Source organism: Styela clava, chromosome 2 (genome assembly GCF_964204865.1).
Source record: "Styela clava chromosome 2, kaStyClav1.hap1.2, whole genome shotgun sequence".
NCBI classification, from domain to species: domain Eukaryota; kingdom Metazoa; phylum Chordata; class Ascidiacea; order Stolidobranchia; family Styelidae; genus Styela; species Styela clava.
In genome coordinates, this window is record NC_135251.1 from 11,156,902 (window position 1) to 11,177,524 (window position 20,623).

At 34.5% G+C, this 20,623-nt stretch overlaps 1 long non-coding RNA gene across 3 annotated transcripts; it reads right to left on the reverse strand.

Moving 5' to 3' along the window:
- Positions 1 to 205: 205 nt before the first annotated feature.
- On the reverse strand, positions 206 to 20,062 carry LOC120336287 (uncharacterized). Of its 3 annotated transcripts, none has more exons than XR_013474342.1 (5): positions 19,990 to 20,062; positions 18,629 to 18,691; positions 18,367 to 18,423; positions 16,369 to 16,458; positions 206 to 1,266 (listed from the first exon to the last, which is right to left on the reverse strand). It is a non-coding gene; the product is annotated as an uncharacterized LOC120336287 (long non-coding RNA). The 3 variants fall into 3 exon arrangements; XR_013474343.1 differs by lacking the exon at positions 206 to 1,266 and adding an exon at positions 8,213 to 8,279; XR_013474341.1 differs by lacking the exon at positions 206 to 1,266 and having other exon boundaries at positions 16,160 to 16,458.
- Positions 20,063 to 20,623: the final 561 nt, after the last annotated feature.

Consider the following 20,623-nt stretch of genomic DNA (forward strand, 5'->3'; position numbering starts at 1 on the left):
TAGTTCACAAACATTAAAATAAATATTTATGAAATTTGCCGAAGTAGGCTGGAACTGCCATCACACATGGGCTGCCAAACAGCCATATTTGTAACGTAAACACGTAAAAAGGATTGCTTGTCACTTAATTTGAAAAAAAAGAAGGCAACGACATTCAACCGTAATGTCACGTTTAATGCTAATGATTTGAAAATAAAAATGAAAGGACCTCTATCTGACCATCCTATTACCAGAATCTATGAATATTTTATATCAGAATTGACAAAACCAAAATCGCCTAATTATGATTGCAATGCTGTGTTTACCTCTCCCTCCCAGGGTCCACCACCATTTCCCAGAACCCCCAACCCCCCTCCCTACCCCTGTATATGTAAGTGTATTTTGTAATGTTTTTGAAGAAGTTGACGTTGAAGATGATGAGACAAAGCCATGCCGGCCTGGTTTGTCACAAGATTTCTCACGTTGAATAGGCAGTGTTGATAAGAAGATATGAAGTAATAAAAAGGTTTGTGTTATGGCGGCATTGACAACCATAGATAGACTATCTGGTTTTTGCCACAAACTGGTAAAAAAATATTGTTAGAATCTTCAATTTAACACACAAGTGATATATATATATTGAAATAATATATATATATATATAACATATTTTGTATACCAATTCGTCAGGACAACATTGGTATAATTTAGATATGACAAAAATGTCGATCGCCGTTGCCTTTACGCTCAAGTATTAGACTGTTGCAGATATAAATGTTTAAAATTAGAATGATTGAAAGAAAATTTATGCAAATATAAACAATACTGTGTTGTGATAAAAATTCCACAAGAGAATTCCATAAAATTCATTAATGCAATATATTTCAATGAAAACAATTTCATATTCATCTTGCTATGACATCAAATATGGGAATTGTATTGTAAAGTAATAAACACAATTGCTTTGATTTGTAATCAAGAATCTGTTTGCAATCATCACATAAACAGTTGGGTCGACCCATGTTGAAGCTCTGAATGTAATCCATTTGTATGCATACAAATATGATCAATGTATGTATGTCACCGAGTAGAGTAAAACAGCCTTTATTTATATTTAAAGTCTTTTTCACATAAGTGTGGTTCAATGCATTTTATTTGTGAGCCAATCATAGTCATCTTTGATGAAACTCACATTTATATTTGAATACTTGTTGTATTTTCAACTTTAATTTTTTTTCTGTGAACAGAGAATGTCGTCAAGATTCCATTTCCATTAAGTGAGGAAACCTGAAAAATTATATATAGAAATAATCATGACGCCGAAGGTAAGGCATTCTCTTAGGAATCGTAGTAGCATCATGAATAACTAATAATAAGCAATAAAAATAGTCTTATCTCATCAATTGATAACCTTCGATCGCATCTGTGTTTTAATTCTTTGCAGTAAAAATGTACAATGGGTAGGGCTGGGCATTTTGTATCTAATAGTAAATTATTCGAAACGGTGAGAGAAAAATTTCGAATTGCTGCCTTCTTGTTTTTTTTCTTTTCTTTGTTTTATTCAAGCCATATTTTTTCAAAGAATTCACATTATTCTATTATTTTTCTATAGTCTGATATTAATGAAATTTTTATCATGTGTGGACGCTCAACAATCTGTTTAAGACTCAGGTCTGCCGAATCTTTTTCGTCTCGCGGGCCACTTTCACGTTACGAAATTCGTTGCGGGCCGCAAACGTTTGTACAAGACATTAATACCAGATAAGTCCTGATTTCGGTGTAGGTAATTTACATAATAAATGAAAGGCAAGTTATTTAACATAAAATCAATCTATTTAATAATTGCCTTCTGGTTACTGAGTAGGCAGTACTAGTAGTACTGGCAAATTATTCGAATATCAAGTCGAATATTAGAATAACAGACCACTATTCGAATATCCGGTAACACTGGGTGTGGACATGAAACTTGTGGTTTTTTGACGACCACACGAGAAGACACACATCACTTCGAAATTGAGTGTTATATTTGCGTTATAGTGTTTTTATTCATTCATTTTCAGTAGCTGTGAAACTGCATCAATGTTTAAATGAGCATAATGAGCGCCAATGTCACGGGAATATCAATTTTAAGTGGGTCGTTTCGTAAAATTTGAAACACCAATACTGAAGTAACATTACAAAGATTTCTGGGCGAATAGCGTATATAATATACTGATTTGTGACCAATATGCAGCAATGCAATTAAGTCAATTTCATCAGCATTATTGACGGACACATTTCCGAAATCTCATTTAGCGCAAACATTAGATAAAAAAAAATACGAACATAAAAGGACAACGAGTCCCGGGACCAGTCCCCAAGATATTGTTGACTTTTTATTATACTTTGGCGATAAAGACGATCAAAGCAGACACGCAAGAAAACAATCAGAATGAAATTAATTTGCAAATTTAGGTTCTAACCTATGCTTGCGCTAAGCGTTCGTCCTCAATAATCGCACAATATATTTCGAGTTCGTCGAACTGAACGCACAGTTCTGCGAGAAATAAAAAAGACTGACGTCAATGTCCACCGGGGTGCAATCACAGACGTAATAATAAGAACCGCCATTTGAATGTAGATAGATGGCAGGAATAATCACACGAAAATCACGAAACATACTTGAGCCTATATACCCAAATACAACATGGTAAAAACATAAGTCTGCTTACGAACTTATAGGGCGGGCCGCAAAAAAACAGTCCAGCTGGCTGCGGGTTGAGCAGCCTTGGTCTAATTGGTGTATTTTATGTTTTTAGTAATCCATTTGTTGTCAGGACCAATTACAATAAAAAAGTTGCATACAATTATATGTCTCCCAAGTAATTCGAAAAAAATTAATCGATTCGATTCTAAATCATCAGGTATTCGAAAATGTTCAGAGCCCTAACAACGGACTTATTACATGAGATTTTACACGATGACGCATCGGTACTTATGGGAATCGAACCCATTTGAACATTTATTTTGATATTGAAATACAAAAGAAAATGGTGAATACCAGTGTTTACTAAGGAAATTAGTGTGAAAGTTCTTTACAGTTGAAATAAGTGCTTTGACCGATTTCAACACGTTAGGCGCCTTAGCTTTTATGTTAACTCAATTGAAACAGCATAGATACACGCAAAAGCGCTCTTTCAGCTAATATTGCAAATTAAAGAGGAAACCAGCATTTCTTAACCTGGGGTGAATATACCCCTGGGGATAAATTTCGTTATTTTTAGGGGTAAATCTCGTTATTCTGAAAAAAAGCTTTGGAAAAACAAAAACCGCACCTATTTGCTTGTTTTGGTACGAGAAACATTGTGTTATTGTTAGCTGTTAGGATAACTTGCGAGAAATATGTATTAGCCCATGGCCGATGTATATTAGCCTATTATTGCATCACAATATCGCGACTCTTGCCGAAGGTGGTTCTGGCAAATGTAATCGAGACTGACTGCGGATTGTCGCAAAAGAAAGAAAAGGGAGAGATGGAGAGATTCGCGTCTAACGTTGGTGCCCTTTATAATTCGCTTGACTTATTTTTAATAAATGATCACAAATGGTAATATTGGGGGCAAATCTAGAAATTTTGTTTGGTAAAGGGGTAAATAATGCAAAAAAGGTTAAGAACCACTGGGGTAAACACTTAGCAAATTCATCGGTAACGAAAAGACAACTGCTAAGCACACCTGTCGCAAACAAAACTTTCATGCAATCAACCACCCCTTTCAGCTGCGAACCGTACTCTTTCGCGTAAACGGCATTTTGTGCAACTCCTTCCACCTAACAAGACAATGATTGATACATATAGGAATCGATATTAGTTATTACCAACGATTAGCGACGTTTTCATATATTACAACTACGACAATAGGAATGATAACACCAAAGTTTTTTTTTGCGATGGTACACGAAATACTCGGGATGATTTTAAAAAAAAAAAAATACGTGAATTTGAAAATAAAGGAATGATTGTCGCGGAAAGTGGTCGCGAAATAACCATTTTAAATCCATTTTTATCCAAATCCATTTTATAAATAATTTTAATTCGACCGCATGAACCTGAAATCCTGAAATTATGGCGAAGAGAAGTACGCATTCTCAGATATCAGACATCCTGTCGCGATATATATTCCTTCATGTGCACAAGTCCCACATGTAGCGCTGGTTAGTCATGCATAACATGTAAAACTTTTTTTTTCTTTGTTCAAATTGCAATAAAATCAAATTTGTTTTCCGTGCATCATTGCTCTTTTTTTAATAGAAATTGCGCCCCGGGTTTGTGAATTTTGAAAACCAACAAACAGAAAATAACTTATTCTAAAACACAATTTAAATTCAGTCGGAAATAAATTGCGCCAAGGATGCCATGCAGAACAAAAAGGATTTAGTCGCGCGAGAGTTACATTAGATCACTGTAAAACGACGTCAAAGTAGAACAAAGAAATTTAAAAATAAAACAAAACAGGGGTGACGACTAAACGTAACGATAAATATCCCACATTTTAAACTACGTACGATTGGCAGCATGTTACTAGCAGTTTCATGCATGACCCGCGTATTAAAAAATGATTATCGAAAATTAAAAGTTGGATTTGCGCTTCCGAGAGACCATACGTGGTATTTAACACGTACAAGCTATATCCAGAAAAGAAATGACAAGTCACATCCTTCCAATGTACTTTTAATTAGCTCCTTAGTGATCCCTCCCTTCCTTGACCAAGTAATGTTTCGAAAATGTGAACATTTTACTCAGCCACGCTTGACGGCTGCTGTGTATTAAAGTCATCTTGTCTTTTGACCACGCAGAAATGCTTTGCCGATGTGAGCGCACGTGTAAACGTCAAATATAGAACTTCGCTCTCCGTCGATCGACAAGAATTCATATTTGAGAAAAAGAAAAAGTGTGAGAATATAAATTGCAAAATACAGCATATCGCCGCCAAAACGATTGAGATGACAAAAACAATCAGCGATCACAACGAAATTAACCAGAAAAAGGGCTTTTTTGCCGATTTTTAATGTTTCGACCTACATTTTAGACTCCTGTTGTGTATAAAAAAATATTTGTTATTCGACTATCCGGTATTCATTAAAAATATCCAATTAAAAAATAAAAATTTGATTTTATTCACCTCTATTCAAATATCAATGAGTTGTAGCTGCGTTCGATCGCAAAATTCCGGGAAACGCCATGTGCATTTGCGGTTAAATAAAAAGGCTGTTAATACGACATACGTGTTTTGTGAATTTGCTGATTTTGCAAATCTGTGAGACGCTGCTAAAAGTTACTTCTAATTCAAAAAATAATGACCATTACTAAACAAAATGTCAGAACCTTCTGAATGGCTCCAAGAAGTTTACTACGAAAAGTACAAAGACCTGTCGAACCAGCACTAGAAAATCACGCACTATGGTCACAATTCATCGATGTCATTGGTAGACACATGACCAATCTCGTTCAAAGAAACGCACTGCGTAATATTCCAACATCTGGTTTCAAAGACACCGCCGAGCGTTTTTACGGAAGTAGGGAATAGGCGGGCTTGTATAGTAATCACACTATAAAAAAAAAAATTTGTCATTAATGCGAAAGCTTTCTCTCCTGTATGCACAACATAGGTTAGAATTCAAGCAAATATCGTTATGTAATGCAAAATTGGGTTACAAAAGTACTAGTACGCAACTTATTTGTCAAACTCGCAAGAAAATATTTGCCCCTTTAATATCAAAAAAGGTGCTATTTCGCAGGCCCTAAAAATATAAATTCGCAATTTTCGCAAAAAAAAATTGCGCTAATACTAAACACTTGTGGATACCTATTTCAAAAAAAAAAAAAATAGAACAAAACTTTTAAGGTATTATCTAATTTCGCAAATTTGCACTGAACGCTGCTTCAAAAATTAGTTAAAACATCTTTCATTTAATTTTTCTTACAAAAATGAACAAATACTTTCTGTTCGATTAATGTAAAATTGTAATGTAAAATTCTGCGATTTTATCTGTAATAAGAGGGCATTGTTTCTTTGAACAAATTATATTATTTCTAAGGTAACCTTTCTGAGTTTATTTTTAGAAAATAATTTTTATTCTCTCTTATATGTCTATTTTTCAAAAGTACACAGGCTTTCAAAATAGGTTACGGTTTTGTGATATCAGTCTAAACAAGTTTCCTTGTATTATTTCGTTGATAACTTTATACAGTATTAACATTTAAAAACGTTTCGGACAGGGAGTGCTAATATACATATAGATTATTTGCGGCAAAAGCTATGTTACACAACTTGTCAGATATTCTCAAATTATCCAATCCCAATTTTTTTGTACGCGGCTTCTAAAATTTCGATAAATATATTTTCAAATTTTTCATTGTACGATGCTTCAATATTTGAAAACAACTTTTATTTATATATTTACTCGATGTACCATGTTTGCCTTTTATTGACAAAAATAGAAAATTAGAACAGAGAATATTTAAATTATAAAAGAGAATACTTCTAACAGTCTCAAGTTAACAACTTTTCACGATTATTGCTATTTTATATTATGCGCTTCTTCAAGGTTGAAAACTGTTTTTTCTACATTCTATTAAAAGCGTAAGGTAACTCAAATATATGCATCAACGCCTGAAATCTTTTACAGCGTACAATTTCAATGAAGACTTGCGTTTTAATTAATCATTAATAGTTTCTTGAATAGATCTCGAAAAAAAAACGTAACTTCAATGCTTTCATGTCTAGTTAATGATCGGGCGTTAATTTGTAACTGATTATATCCAGATTTAACGTTTTCTTATGCACTACCTACTACATACCGCGACATTTTGAAATAACATATATATAAATTATATGTCTAACCTGCATTATTCAAAAATCTCAAATGCTACCGAGTCGCAGAGTTTAATTTAATATATCAATTTTATATGCTTCGTTAAATTCAAATTCACAGTCAAAAGCTTTCATTACTTACTTGACTCTTTGGATAGGCTACCAAGGTATTTTAGGTATTTTCGTAATCTTTTATAAAACTCGGGGGCAAATTATAATTTAATTGTATTGGAAAATGGCGAACGATGAAGTAAAAGAGCGTAAAATGTGTCACAGCAGAACGGTGGTAAAGATTTTAACCATTTGCAAAGAAGCTATATATCAAACATTTTATTAGTTTCCCAAATTTTTCTAATTTTCATTATTTGCTACTTTAAAAATGGAAAAATAAAACATTTTTTATTCAAATGAATGATACATTCTTAAGATTACATTTGCTAGTTCCTTTTGAAGTTATAACTATACATATTCACATTTTGCACTAGAAGTTAGCTAACAGTAGCAATAAGATATGATCACGTGAAATGACAACATAAAATGTCAATGAAGAATTCTAACAATAGCGAGATAAATTTACTCATTCAAATTCATCATGTTTTCATATTGCACCTATTGTCAGATAATGTTTTTCTAAATCTTTACGTAAACTGGTTATGTTTTTTCTTATATTGATGTATACATAGCGAATAGTAAAGTATAGAAACGAGAATTGTCTAACCGCAACAGTAAAGATTTGGAACATTTGCGAAATTGCTGAATTTAAAATCTTTTAAATTTATAATCAGGGATTCCATCGATCTGGAACCCAAAATTAGGAAGACTGGAACTATTTCTGCATTGTGATCAGAAATAGCTAGCTTCTCTATGGCCTCCAGGGTAATGTCACAATTACAGACGTCAGTGTGCGAAGCACTTCGTTTAACTTCTATTAAAATTCTTTCCCGTACTCATCACGAAAAATGTTGTTACGTTTGCTCATTTTTAAATTTAGACTAAAATAACCACCACCACGACAAAACCTAAGGATCGCCACACTAACAACACTTCATGCCTATCCGTGCCTTGCTTCTTTGTGTTCCAAATAAAATTGTGTTTCTTTTATGATGCCACAATAAAGCTTTAGCGAAAGCTTTCTTTATGGAGTCCAAATAAGACAAAATGAGGATGCGCAATCCAAAAATAGGAATGAAAGCTAAAAACAAGTCAAAAAAAGGACAAATCTTATAAATAAAGACGGTATGGAATCCCTGTTTATAACAAAACTCAAAAACATTATTTTTGCAAGTTTATTTATAAAATTTTAAAATAACTTTGTACAGTTTTCGATGCATTGATGAATTGACATATATATACATATAGTATCAACATTTGACATCGTTTTCAATACAAAATGTCGATGAAGTCTTCGAAAGCTTGCGACAAAGATAGATTTTGAGTTTTGGTTGTACGCTGAATATAAATGGGGATAAATTTGTTTAATTAAAAAAAATAATTCTATTTTAAAATAAAATTTGAAGATAATATTTTTTCCTAATTTCTAATAAAATCATGAGATAACTAGAATTTATCTAGGAACGCTCGAAATCTTTCACAGCATGCAATGACAATGAAGACTGGGAACATTTGCAAAAGAGCTGAAGTTCACAATCTTTTTTCCGAATTTTCGATTATTCGTTGAAAAGTATATCAGGTACTTAACTATAGAGCAAAATTCTAAAATACTAAGTTTGCTAATTAATTATAACACATCATAAAAGGTTCCAACTATTTTTTTGCATGAGTTAATTGACGACTTTGTATATAAAGCATTAACATATAAACTCATTTTTACCATACAATACCAATACAATTGTTTTTTTATTCAAGTTTGTAAAAAAATTATATATTTTTTTAATTTCTTTAAAATCGTTTAGAATAGAATGACAATACAGACTTGGGTGGACCTTGTATGTAAAAACACTGGATTTAAAAACTTCACAAATATTTTGATTTAAATTGTACACTTTTTAAGTGTGTAAAATATATATACAATTTTAAATTTTTTTGAATTAATATTTACACTTTCAAGTTAATCATCATAGGTTAAAACTTCAAAAATCAGATTTAAATATATCTTTTTTATATTTTCCACAAAATAATTGACATCTGAAAACAATTATCAATTTACCACTTAGCCTACATAATTTTATGTTAAATATCAGATAAATCTGTAATCTTTCAAAAAACCTAAGTTGAACTGATTAGTTTTAGTTGCATATATAAATAGAAACAGTAAAATATGAGACCCAATTCGAGAGATGCTTTTCTGAGGAAGTCTGCCTTTGGTCGGACCAAATGCTACAGAAATACATTTGTGTTAATGTGCAGCAGGATACGCATACGGATCCACTAGCATACAGGAATAGAGGAAGAATAGGAGTAAGATTTGCGCAACACAAGTAAAGTATGGCACTGTTTTGAAATTCAACAATGGCGACAAATTGGAACATCAATCGGCCAAATTTGTGTACTCGCCGGCCAATATATACATTTACCACGTGCGGAACGAAATAATTTCCACCTGCGATTGCAACCATAAACTTCAAACTATGGTGCATTTGCACCTACTGTTTTTTTTAATATATATATATATTCTATCAAACAATACACTTTTTTCATTTAAATTTAATCAATGTTTGAGATGACGTTTCGTTTCTTTGCCATGGTCAAAGCGTTGAAATCGAATTGAAACCAGGTTGCCGTCGTCCAAATGACAATCTGACAAGCGAGTACGCAATTTATTCTGAGTGTAATGCATTTCAGATAGAGCTGCTCACATTAATATGTGTTTCCGACGTGCACATTGGACGTTTTCACTATGACATAGATGAGCAGTGGCGCAGCAGGAAAAAAATTTTCGTCCAAGCACGGCCCTCATCACAAATTTCCTTTCGTGCCCGGAAGTTTTCATAATTTTAAAATGCAAAATAAACTCCACTTATGAGTACAACCAACATCAAGTAAACAACATACCACTAACGCTACTAAATACAAAAGCGCTTTACAGCAGCACTTGTTACCAGTGAAAAATATATCCGTGTAGAGACAATAATAAATTTATAACATGTTTTCTGCATTAAAAGTCGGGACATTCGAAGACCACAAAAATTAGTTCCCGGGCTTGCAATTTCAACCTTTGAATTAGAACGTCAAAATTGGGATGACAATTAACACTATTCTCGAACGCTCGATTTACCAACTAAAACTGAGTGCCATTAGTTTTCTTGGCCACTCAGTGGTTACGCTGGCTGACAAACAAGTAGCAAATTTTCTCGGTTCCATTACATGAACCCACGTACATCTGAACCCACGACAATTGCACCTGCATACTATTCCATCTATGGAAATTTTTTTGTTTCACGGATATTTGAACCCATTCTAACCCTAACTCATGAGTTTTAGCACCCGCATATAGATTGAACCCGCGGATATACACATGGGTTCAAATGTACATAGTTCAAATGTACATGGGTTCGAATGTACGGTCACCAATTATCTCGCAGATCACAACTGCGCGGTCCGACGTCGGTACTAGGTCCAGCGGTTGGAAACGCACTGCCTTACACGACTTTTTGAAATATTATATATATGTGTGTGTTTACCCTGCATCTTCGAATATACACAACTTTTCCTGAGTTAAATATGATATACCAATTTTTCGCACTTCAGAATTCTGTGTACCAATACGGAGGTAACTAATTTTGATCGCCTACTTTACATCAAGTTATGGGCAGGGGATGTATTCTTTTGGTTAATTAACACAACACAGACGGTTCCAAACTCGTAATAAAACTTACCGTAAATAAGAAAAATTGAATTAAAATTATTAACTAACATTAACCTCGCACACATACTACGGGAGTACCAATATTTTATACTTAATTAGATTTATATTAAAAAATTCCGAAGATTTCCATTACACACTTGAACCTTTACAAACAAAACTTACCGTAAATATGAAAAATTGAATTAAAATTATTAACTAACACTAACCTTGCACACATACTACGGGAGTACCAATATTTTTTACCTAATTAGATTTATATTAAAAAATTCCGAAGATTTTCATTACACACTTGGATCTTTACAAACGAAAAAAGCTTCAATAAGGTTACAGTAAACATATAAAGTTCATTTTCAAATACGTCGCAGATTTTTCAAAAAATTAAAAACATTCATGATTCTGGCTAATAAATTATTCACTAGTGTTTTATATTTCGCTTTATTCCGCAAGTGTGCGAATACTCTAAACATTAGTCGTCAGATGTCAGTCTCCGACTTCAAATTGCACAAATTACAAATATTGCCATACTAATGACCTACTCAAAACTAAATACAAGTATTTCTATAACAGAACATAACATAGGTACACGCTCCTAAACCAGTCGTTCTTTATTGCATAATTTACCCATTCAGCAAATAAGTTAACAAGGTCAAGTAAAGGGTTGGTCAAGAAACTGCTTTCAGTGAGAAAAAAACAATCAGATTTAATGCGACGGCTACTTTTGCGTCTGGGCAACCAGATCTTCGATGTCTGGTGAAATAACAAAGAACTCGGAGGTATTGGTTTCTAATTTTGGTTGAAATATAGGCTAACCGATAACAAGAGAGCTATGCTGAAATATATAGACAAGGCGAAGAAATCGAAGTATTTTATTATCAATTCCCTGGAAATCTTGCGCGGTAACTTACCAGTACCTGTAGGCCTATCAGGTTAACGACAACGGTACAGCGACTTTCCAAGCTTATCCAGTAGGAATGTTACAAAACGCGCGCAATTTCTCGCCAAAACATGTAGGCTACGTATCACATCTTCAAGATACCGTTACGCTTATAAAAACAACTGCTGATTGCCCGCGGAAGTTTATAATTCAGACTCAATGCAGGGCTATAAACTCATTATTGAATTTTTTTACAGTGCAAATATTTCCTACCGTGTGGAGCTTTTAAAAATAACTTTCAACTTAAACGTGTTACGAATTAATGTTCCTTCTAATGACATCTATCAGATCTTTATTACCACGCGTGTTTTTCCCAACTTGAAACTTAGCAACTTATTTGAAGCTTATTTAATTAGAACTTCGTTAATTGTTACCCGGAACGAATCACTGTTGAACTAACATTCCTCACTCCAACGCTGAATTAGCGACAATCCGCAGGCGTTCTCGATAACCGTTGCCAGAATAGCTTTCTGCAAGAGTCTCTACATTGTGATACAATAATAGGCTAATACACATCATCATATCCAATAATAGGCTAAAAATACATATTTCCCGCAAGTTTGCCTATCAATAACAAGATGTTGCTCGCATCAAAACATGTAAATATATGCGTTTTTTGTTTATTCAAAATCTTTTTTTCGAACTAACGAAATTTACCTCTAAGAATGACAAAACTTAACCCCAGAGAAAATTCACCCCAGGTTAAAAACTGCTGGATTAAACAAAATAAAAATTCTACTAAGAATAATAAATATTTTGCTATAAAGTGAAGAAGGGAATACAGATATCATACCGTGTTTCCCGAAAAAACCCTAAATGGAGGACGCTTTATTTGGTAGAACCATATTTTCCAGTGCCTGAGATATGCATTACACAATGTACTAAATTCTCTAGGATTAAGTATAGTATAAGAAATGATGCATTTTTGTCTTATCACCGTGCAATTGTAATTTAAGCTTGCCTTTAATTATATGAAAGTAATGCACCACGCTTTGCTGCCTCAGTCGGATGCCCCCACTTCTGCCATGCGGGCTCGCATACATCGAAACTACCCACTTGCGGGGTTTTCAGGAGCACTGTATTGCTTTTCGTTTATATACTAGCGATTCATTCTATTCTAACGTTTGTGGTGAGTTTCAAACAACCGGGCGAAACCTTTTGAAGGTCTGGTAAGCTCTACCAGTAAAGCATCAACCTCGTAGAATTGCCTTCGCAATGATCTTATGAATAAATTTATTAATTGCTAAAGTTACCACACTTACCGACTGGATTAGCAATACGGTAGCAGTTAGAAAACCTGGTAAATTGACGATATGCTTGGACCCAAAAGACCTGAATAAAGCTTTAAGACGTTCTCATTATCCTATTCCAAATATTGAAGATGTTTTACCCGATTTAGCTAATGCAAAAGCTTTTTCTGTTTTTGATGCCAAAGATGGATTCTGGCAAATCAAGCTTGACGAACAAAGTAGCTATTCAACTACTTTATAACTCCATTTTCTAGATACGGATGTTTCGAGGCGACCTAATGAAGCTCCGGAAGGTCTCGAAGGTCTCGAAGGTATACGATGTATTGTCGATGATATACTTGCTGCTGGAAATGGGAACACATATGGGCAATTCCAAGCAAAAGTTGAATTCCATCAATTTTTTTAAAAGTTTAGTGAAAGTAAATTTTTTGTATTTTTTATATCAAAAGCCATAGAAATTTTATTGGACTGCATATATTTCACCGAAAAAGTTGAAATTTCACCCAGGTTTTTGATGGTTTATAAAAAATGGCCTGAAATGTAAAAAGTTTGGTATAATTGACATATTTCGTGATGATTCGTGACACAAAGTGTTTGACTGTGTGATACAGTTATTTCATATGAAATAGACGCACTGAATTCAAGTTAATAAATTTTAAATAATTGCAGTGCTGTACGACATTTCTTCACCCATTTAACGATTTATTACCTGAATTTTAAAAGATGATAGTGGCCGCTAATGATGATAGAGGCTTGCTAAATTTCTTCCACACCTATCAGAAATTTGTAAGCCTCTTCGTAGGTTGACGTACAAAAATGTTAAGTGGAAATGGCTGAGAGAACATGATGATGCGTTGGAAAATATCAAAACGTTAGCAACAACTGCAACAATTTTACTATATTATGACATTTCAAAAGAGGTAACCTGACAATGTGATGCGAGTGAAGTCGCATTAGGGGCAACTCTGTTACTACAAGAAGGTAAGCCTGTTACTTCTGCCTCGCGCTCATTAACGACTACGGAGCGTCGTTACGCACAAATTGAAAAATGTTTGACAATCGTGTTTAGATGCGAACGATTTGATCATTATATTCTTGGTCGAAAAGTGATCACAAAACGATAGATGCTATTTTTTGGAAATCCTTGTAAGCAGCACTCAAACGATTACAGCGAATGCCGCTTAGACTGCAAATGTACAATTTAGAAGTCCAGTACAAGCCTGGAAGAAAAATGCATATAGCAGATACACTCTCTAGGTTGTGCACAAATGATAATATACCACAACCCCCAAAAGACGGTTTTGAATTTTTTCAAATTGGCGAAGAATAGTAATTCCTAAGACACTGAGGCCCGAAATGCCCAAACGCATTCATGAATGTCACATTGAGTCATGCTTGAGAAAGGCCCGATATATAGTATGTTGGCCTCGAATGAGCCAAGAAATCAAAGCATATATTGGTCAGTGTAGTGTATTTATGGAACCTGCGCGTGACAAGACAATCAACGAGAACCGTGAATAAGCGGTGAAATCCTTAACCAGTCATGGTATAAATAGGAATGGATTTATTTACTGTATTTAACAAGGAATATTCAATCACTGTCGATTACTGTTCAGATTTCTGGGAACTCGACGAACTGAATAACGTAACTTCGAGATCGGTAATCATATGCTGTAAGAAAAATTTCAGCAGACATGGCAAACCAGACACAGTGATCTCCGACTATGATCCACAATTTGCAAATGCTGAATTTCAAAAATTTGCTGGAAGTTGGGAATTTATGCATCGAACGTCATCTCCGTTGCATAGCAAGTCGAACGGTAAAGCCGAATCAGCCGTCAAGATAGCAAAGAATCTGATTAAAAAGACACGTCGAGACTGTTCAGATGTATAAAAAGCTTTACTCGAATGGATAAATACGCCAACAGATGGTTCTCTATAGTCAAATGCTAATGTCCCGTCGCACAAGATGTTTTCTTCCAATATTGAAGAAACTGCTCGCGCCGAAAGTTGAGAAAAATGTAAAATCGAAAATTGAGCAGAGACGTGCAAGATCTAAGAAATATTACAATCGCGAAACAAAACAACTTTCGGAGCTTCACAAAAGACGAAAAGTGCTCGTGAAACTTATTGAAAACGAAGGGAGATGGAGATTGGTACATGCACTGAGCAATTGTCTCCAAGGTCATATCGCGTGAATATCGAGGAAAGAGACTACAAGTGGAATAGATGGTTTTTAAAAGACCAACATGCAATTGTCTCCAAGGTCATATCGCGTGAATACCGAGGAAAGAGACTACAAGTGGAATAGATGGTTTTTAAAAGACCAACATGCGATAACAAGAAGGAAATAAAACAAGAACCATCTTCGCATGCAGAGTCACAACTAACGTCAAATGTAGCGAACAATTCTGAAACTCCTTGTTCAGATGAAACGAAATCGAGCGAGAGACCGGTAACTCCGAATTTCAGAAGACGCAGAACACGAACTAGAATCATTCGTACTCCTGATAGATTCGGGCCGTGAACATTCATGTATTGATACTTTTTATGAAAAGGGGTAATATACCCTATAGCGCCACCCGTGGTTATCCTTATTGTAACTGTTCTACTGTGCGTGCTTTCTATGTTTACTGTTAATATAAGTTGGTGATGTCGAGTCATGCTTGACAACCCGTAAAGCTAGATAGAGAACGAAACACCAGGGTTCATTGCATTGCTTCTCATATGCGTAATGATAAGGTTTCTATTTACGTTTACAAGTTCCTTATTTAACACATCACAAACGCAAGAGAATATTAAATACTCAATTCCCTTAAAAAAGGAGGATATTTCGATATTTCAGAACGTCCTCTGAGGACGACAAACGTACGTATGGTCACCCTTTCTTATTTCAATTTTCTTCCGGAAAATAACACTAGGACTTATTTTGGGGGGATTTCTTTTATAACAAACTTACAAAGTAGAGAATTGCGAGATTTTGGAATATACAAAATATGAGTACCGGTATCCATTTACTTATAAATAAATAACACGTTTTATATTCAATACAACTGCAAAACGAATTAAAACGCAATTCTTGCTATCGACTAGGTAAAAAAAATGTCTCGTTAGTGACTAGTTCTTATTTTATGGACAGGGCTTATATTAAAATCACTTTAAAAATCCAGCCTAGGTCTCATTTTCGGGAAAACACGGTAGTATTGCAACTTTGTAACAGTAATTCTCAAAGGGTGCTATCTTGCCCACTGGGTAGGGGGAAAGACACATAGGAACACACATGTAAGCTACTTTTAAAAAATAACTTTAGTCGTCAAGAACATGTAGTCATTTAATTTAATAAATTCCAAATATTAGCCATAAGATGTCAGCCAGTTTTAAATTGCGCAAGTTTAAAAATTTACAATATACCAATGAAATGTCAATAAGGTTTTTACAACTCTGGAATATACGAAAATTACTGTCGGTCCGTAATTACTGTGTCAATGGATATCAAAAATTCGAATGAAATATTTAAATACAAATTACTTGTCGATAATTCTTTGGTTTCGTTTGCTTATTCGTATCTTCGATCTTTATCTTTTGATACAATGAAAAACTGTCGAAACAAGCAGTGTTCTGTAAAACAGACATGTAGTGTAAGCTAGTTGTACCCAATCGGTTTTTCAGGCTAATAAAACGATTCTCAGAGCCTATATTACAAATTGATTTTTCGGGGTCGCCTTATTGGGTGGCTAAACCTATTTCTTTTTCCAGGCGATCTATGTTTTAGCATAAGCTAAAAATATATATACGCATGAAAACGCATTATAACAAATTGGTTTGGCTAGTTATATGAAGCTCGTTTGGCAGATAAATATATAAAAGCGAACCAGAATTTCATTCCAGTTTCTTATTGCTGGGGTGTAATCGAGTATGGCTCAGAGGTAACGAGGCAAATACCGCGAACACAATACCTCGAGCAAAGTCTATGTCAACATCAGTATTCTAACTTATTTTTCAAATGATTCTGAATCAGAATGAAAAGCTAAATAAATTGACAATAAAATCTATCTAAGTCTAAATTTACCCGGTACAAATACTAATACAGAAAAATTGGCCGGTATTATCGATAACGATACCCGATAACGATAAATTGGTACATCTTTAGTCAGAATCCTGTTTCTACACTCATGGGTGGGGACGAAAATTGCTCAAAATTAAGGAGGCGACAGATACCACGAACATGATAACTCCACGCAAAAAAATTAATTTCAACGTCCATATTTTAACTTCTTTTTTAAATGCTCCTGGATTAGATTAAAAACCCAAATGTATCAGAAATATTGGTTCTACATTTAGCCCATACCGATATAAGTATCTATATTGCTGATATCCGTTACATCTCTAGAATTTAACGCTTATGAATATTAATGGGACGATTACTATGACTGCTAACAAGGTGGATATATACACACTATGTGGGATTTACATGTATATTGATACACTTGGAAAATTGGGTGTATATGATTTATATAGTAACGTTATTATAAATTTATTTTTATTTTAGTGACGATACGGAAAGTACGACTATGGGAGATTCACGGTTATGTATTATAAACACACTTGGTTGGATCGACTCATGTCGAGTAATATCGTCATGGAGAATTTCGTGTGTTTCTAGTTTGAAACACTTATGAACATAAACGGCATAAACTGATTATTACCAGGAATTATAGACTATGGGAGATTCACGGATACATTGATACGCTTTGTCGGATTCACTCATCTAGTGCTGTACTCTCGCGTGACCTACCATTTGGGGTAAAAACGGATTTGATCGAACCAAAATGCTATGCAGATTTAATACGGACAATGATATCAATGAGTAAGGAAATACAGATATAAAACGGGAAATATTGCCACGTCAGTATCTGTAATCACCAGGGTTTGCCGACCCCTGATATAGATTATAAAGGACTTTATATACAGGCCGTAGGAGGTTTATGGCTATATGGATGCACTCTACGTTGTATCTAATAAACATAGTATCGTTTTTAGTTTGCAACACCAATGGCATGGTTAAATATTATCGCTAGATGTACGACTACGGGAGATTTACTGTTATACCAATACGAATATACTTCGTCATTGAAAATCTAGTCCGATTCAGGAACATTATTAAAAATGAACGGTATGGTCAAATGATTATTATGGAGGAATTTGCACTGAAATTTATACGCTTTGTCAGATTCACTTACCGGTATATAACATGATACTCTTGACTGATCTACGATTTGTGGCTCATTAGATTTAACCGAATTGCTCCTAACGGGGCATGATCATTGGACTTACATTAAAGGAAAATTTACTATTTGTGGTAATCACAACGTCTCCCGCGATTACCCATTTCGATAAAGCATCCCTTTATATAACAGGCGTCTTCGAAACTTCAAACCGAAAAAGTCAAACAGGAAAAGGGATTTATGACGCCAAAAACTACATAGATTACTTATTTAGAAGGATGTGTTAGTGTATATATTGTACCTTATTATGCAATCTGCAAGTGAAACCTTTACTTTAATTTCTCCTCGCTATTTTCACCTAAAAATATAAGGCAATTTGAAAAAAACTGCTTCACTAGTAAATTTAGTGATTTAATTGACATATACTAAGAAATTAAAGTACGCAATGTTTTATGAAATATATGACAAATCATTTCCAGTCACTAATGTGTAGAATTGTCACATTTGTTTACGGAAATAATGAATATCTGAAAGTTAACTAAAATATTTAAAACATTGTTTACCTGTATTGTAGATCTCCTCAATTTGTTCCATTTCTTTTAACTTCATATTTCATATGTCTGCATCTAAAAAGCAAAGATATTGATATTAAGCTTTCGTATAACACTATGATTCCTGCCTAAACTAAATCTACGTACAATAGATAAAATATCACGAAGTTAAAAAAAATTGGCTTTTGGCCTTGGCTATATGCTTGAGGTTCGTCTTATCCTTAAGAAAGATATGTATGATTGATATTAAGCTTGTCATGTATAGATAGCGTAGAGACATACTTCCAGTATTACCTTTAAATTGTTTTCGTTGCGTTGTTTTGGTATTGATATAGTCATACATGTACAAAGTGCGGCCCGCGGGCTCAATCCGGCCGTTGTTTAAATACAATCTGGCCCACCTGATACTGCCTCAAGAAAACTGAAACTAGATTTTGATGTTTTAGATAAAAATAACTTTTCAAGGAATTTGTTGAGATTACGGTTAAATTTAATTTTGGTACGAGGCTTATTGTACCAAACTAAAAGAATCACGTTCGAGACTAGTATGTTACGTGCGCAACGACGCGATCAGCTAGGCCTGAGCTACTCAACTATTTTCACCTAAGATCCGCGTACAAAACTTTAAAAATATCTGGGTCCGGTCTTTTCAAAAGTTATATTTCTACATCTTTAAACGCGTGAACCCGGAACGTACATGAATACCGGTTAAGGTTGGGTTAAACCATAATTTGGCTAGTCCCCAAACCCATAATAGAAATAAAATACGAAAAATTGGAATAAAATTAGGGACTAACCATAACTGGGTACACATCCTACGTTCCGGTGTTCGCCATATTGGTTCGCATACTACAGGAGTACCGGTTTCAGTCCCTTTACACAACTTGATATAAAATAGGCGAACAACATTAGTTACACACACAGCGCCCGCAGGGATAACGGGCGACAACCGATAAATATCAAAAATCTCAATGACGAAACAGCAAAGCTTTTCCTACAGAACTAACATGGTGGAGCGTTGAGTAAATGAAAACAAGACAAACTTGGAGAATTATTCAGAGCGTTCTACAGTATATGTTTCATCGATTCTATTTGTAATAATCGGACCTAGAATTGAATAAGCCGCAAAACCGATCAACTTCGTATTCTCCGCTACTCATGAATGGAACTTTGGTAGGGTTGAATTATATTTGATTCAAAAAAACAAGATGAGTTTGCGATTTTAACCCTTGAGACTTATAGATCACAAAACAATACCTTATTTCTGGGATCCGATTTATTTTTATGGATTAGGTTACAAATTCCAATTTTTTTACTATCGAAAAATATACAACATCAGTAAAAGCATGGGTTATCAAGTACATTTTACTCACCTGAATATTGCTCCGAAGGTAACAAGAAAATCCATTGATCATCCTACGACAAAATTTATCCGCACACTGTTGCGACTGAAGCGATGTCGCTGGTGGCTTTCGCGCGAAATATTTGACGAAAACACTAAATAATCATTTGTAATCAAATAATTACTCCGATTTCTCCAGGATAACTCTGAATCGCCACGAGCCGATCACGATTCTGACGCGTGATCACAAAACTTAATTTATCGAATGTGAATGGTAGTCGGTATTTGCTCTACACTAATTGTAACCGTCATAATTTCTAGCTTCCAGTAAATTATCCGCCAAACCAAAAAGTTCGAGGCATAATACCACAGTCTTAATCTCGGTTCTATGCGAAGTATCTAAAATGTCAAGACGACTGCAGACCGATGACAACAACTGATAATGTTAAGATTTAGAGTCAATCTCCTACATACAATCGCACAATACACCCGTTCTGACTGCATTGAAAAACTTTGCTAATGTGAGCCCAGTATAGTAGCAATGCATTAGCTAAGTGGCTAAAATAAAGCCTCAAAATACTTTTGATCGCTTGGTAAAAAGCGATCATGATGCAGGTACGACTGTACGAGACAACCCTCAAGTTCACGACATCTTGGCGGTTTGA